This window comes from Apium graveolens, chromosome 6 (genome assembly GCF_009905375.1).
Source record: "Apium graveolens cultivar Ventura chromosome 6, ASM990537v1, whole genome shotgun sequence".
NCBI classification, from domain to species: domain Eukaryota; kingdom Viridiplantae; phylum Streptophyta; class Magnoliopsida; order Apiales; family Apiaceae; genus Apium; species Apium graveolens.
In genome coordinates, this window is record NC_133652.1 from 200,189,691 (window position 1) to 200,193,295 (window position 3,605).

The 3,605-nt window shown below is 39.4% G+C and overlaps 1 non-coding gene across 1 annotated transcript; it reads left to right on the forward strand.

Moving 5' to 3' along the window:
* Positions 1-981: 981 nt before the first annotated feature.
* On the forward strand, positions 982-1,088 carry LOC141669570 (small nucleolar RNA R71). The gene has a single exon (XR_012553843.1). It is a non-coding gene; the product is annotated as a small nucleolar RNA R71 (small nucleolar RNA).
* The last annotated feature ends 2,517 nt before the right edge of the window (positions 1,089-3,605 follow it).

Below are 3,605 nucleotides of genomic sequence, written 5' to 3' on the forward strand. Positions count from 1 at the left end.
AACTTACCGAATTGCTTATCCAAGTTTTGTTGTTGCAATCTCTTAGGGAAAGGTGGTGGAGGATAGAGTTGTTTCTCCCCTGTATTACCCTCAGGAAGAGTGTGTTCAACAGTAGTCTTCCTTGGTTCCGCCGCTTTCTCCTTTTGCTTAGCTTCTTCATCACCAGCTTCAGCTTCTCTTTCTTTTGCTTTTTCAGCATCAGCAACTTTTCCAGACCTTAAGGTAATAGCCTTGACTTGCTCTTTAGCTTCCTTCCTGCCTGGCACTTCAGTATCACTGAGAAGTGTGCCAGGTTGATGATTGAGCACTACATTGGTTATTTGACCGATTTGATTTTCCAAGGTCTTGATAGAAACCGCCTGACTTTTGCACAACAGCTTAAGTTCCTCAAAATCAGCACTAGAGGGTGGAGCTGCACCTCCTTGTTGAGGATATGATTGCCTTTGAGCATAATGATGTGGTTGCTGGAATCCAGTTGGATTAAACTGTTTAGTTACGCCTTGCTGATATGGTTGCTGAATAGCATTCTGATTATTACTCCAGCTGAAATTTGGATGATTTCTGTTGTTAGGATGATAAGTAGCTGGCACAGGCTGCTGTTGTCGCTGATAATTGTTCACATGCTGAACAGATTCATTAACAAGAGAACACTGATCCGTAGCATGAGAACCTGCACAAAGCTCACAGACCATTGCTATCTGATTGACCCCATAGGTGACTAGAGAATCGACCTTCATAGACAGTGCTTGGAGCTGCGCTACAATAGCTGTAGCTGCATCGACTTCCAGAATACCTGCTACCTTCCTAGGCATCATCCTTTGAGTTGGGTTTTGATGCTCATTTGTAGCCATAGTCTCAATAAGATTATAAGCCTCAGTATAGCTTTTGGCCCACAAGGCGCCTCCAGCTGCTGCATCGAGCATGGGCCGAGATTGGGCCCCCAAACCATTATTGAAACCAGTGATCACCGTCCAATTAGGCATTCTATGATGTGGATACTTTCTCAATATCTCCTTGTAGCGCTCCCAAGCTTCGCACATAGATTCTGTAGGTTGCTGCGCAAATTGAGTAAGAGCACTCCTCATAGCCGCAGTCTTCGCCATTGGATAAAACTTCACCAGAAACGTTTGCGCAAGATCTTGCCAAGTAGTGATAGACCCAGTTGGTTCAGAATGTAACCAGTCCTTAGCTTTATCCCTCAGTGAGAATGGGAAATGCCTCAGCTTGATAGCCTCATCAGTCACACCATTATATTTGAAAGTACTGCAGATCTCGACAAAATTCCTTATGTGCATGTTGGGGTCTTCAGTCGCAGCACCTCCAAAAGAAACAGAATTCTGCACCATCTGAATAGTGCCCGGCTTGATTTCAAAGGTATTAGCCTGAATAGCCGGATGAACAGTGCTAGACTGAATGTCATCAATTTTGGGCCGAGAAAAGTCCATAAGAGCTGGATATGCCGGAACAATACGATCACCCATGATTACTGGCTCTTTCTGCTCACTTCCTGAATCCGAATCTTCAAAATCTATCTTCTCTGGAATATCAAGAATTTCGTCTGTCTCCTCAGCAGTATCTAAAGTCCTTTTGCGAGTACGAGAACGTGTTTGCATAAACGCTCGCTAAAGTACCTGAAACATAACCTGAAACAATAAGTAACACGTCTTAATCACTGAGTCCTAATGACCAATGATGGTAAGTACATAAACTAAACAATACGCCTAGTCCCCGGCAGCGGCGCCAAAAACTTGTTAGGGCGAAAACACGTGCTAATAACACACACAAGTATACGCGTTCACAAGTAATATAGAATACTTTCTAGTTCATTCCCACAGAGACTCGGACTAATTATGTTCAATTAAACTCACTCACCAATGTATGACTACTTCTCAATGTTAAGACAATAACACTTAGAATTGGTTAACTAATTATTAACTACAATTAACTACTATAATTAAGCACTTAATTAACACTTGAATTAACAGTATTAAAATACTCATGAGATCACAACTTCATTACTACTTCCTTCAATAGTAATTGTTATTATCCTTAGCATGCAACAGTGATGATATTAATCGAATAACACGAAACTGATAAAAGCCAAATTTCATTGTACTAATACCATTCTACCAAACATCCACAATTAAGATAGAAGTTGAATAGGCATCAATTATGTTGAGTCCCTATATGTCTACAAAAATTGACAACATAACGATTTAAGCACAAGTTATTCCTTTTGATTACACAGGACGAATAAAACGGTTAAAGTTACCCACTAATCATGCATACTCTTACATGAACCTATGCTAGCATGGCAAGTTCTAAATCTCAAGATCCACCGTCGCTTCACAAGAGATTAACACCCTATCTTATATATTCGTGACGCACATAAGATGAATACGCACAACCAATACTAGATATCATATAATCATCACACACTAAGGTATTAAACAACTAACTAAAGAATTCCATAGTAAATCCGTTACGACCCCATGATCACGATTAGCCCATGATAGCACTCATCGTCATCATGGGTTCATATGAAAACATGATAATAACACACGAGAATAATAACTAAAACTACTTATATTAAACCAGAGTACGTCACAAGAGTATATAGGTTCAAAGTAAAGAAAACTAGCATCCAACGTTACAACAAAATAAAGAATCACAAGATAATATGCGTCCTCTTCGTTGCGGTATTCTAAAACGGTCTTCTTCCTTATCTCCTCGCTCTTCGATTAATACTACGATCCAACCTTTATAAAATGTCTCTGAAATCTACTTATATAGGAGCCCCATAAAGCCCAGCTAAATCAGAAGTTGGAAGTCAAACAGAAATAGGAGTCTAAAATAAATATTCTGAAAATCCGACCCTGCGCGGCCGCTCAACATTCCTGAGTGGGCGCTCAGCTTCCTGAGCGGTCGCTCAACAGAGCTGAGCGGGCGCTCAGCCCCGTACTGGAAACTGATCAGTTTTTCTCCCGTTTCTTCGCTGTAATCTGCTCCTATCTTCCCACTTGCAATGCTAAACACATGCCAAGGCTTATTATTGATGAAATCTCTCCCGAAATGCAACTAATACCCTAAAATGCACAAACACTAGAAAAATGCATCAAATACATAAAATACTTGATTTTAAGACATCAATTCAAGCCATTATAAGACGTTCTAAGTGGTATAAAATGCCACTTATCAGACTTGTGCAACGAAAGTTGGCTTTTATCAGTTTCGTGTTGTTCGATTAATATCATCACCGTTACATGCTAAGAGCAATAACAATAACTATTGAATGAAGTAGTAATGAAGGTATGATCTCATGTGTGTTTAATATTGTTAATTTAAGTGTTAATTTAAGTGTTTAATTCTCGTAGTTAATAATTAGTTAATCAACCTTAAGTGTTATTGTCTTGACATTGAGAAGTAATCATACATTGGTGAGTAAGTGTTAATTAAATATAATTAATCAGAGTCTCTGTGGGAACGAACTAGAAATCATTCTATATTACTTGCGAACGCGTATACTTACGTGAATTATTAGCGAATATTTTGTGCCTAACAAATACTGCGCTCATACTTTTACCCGATCGAGCGAGATCTTGGAT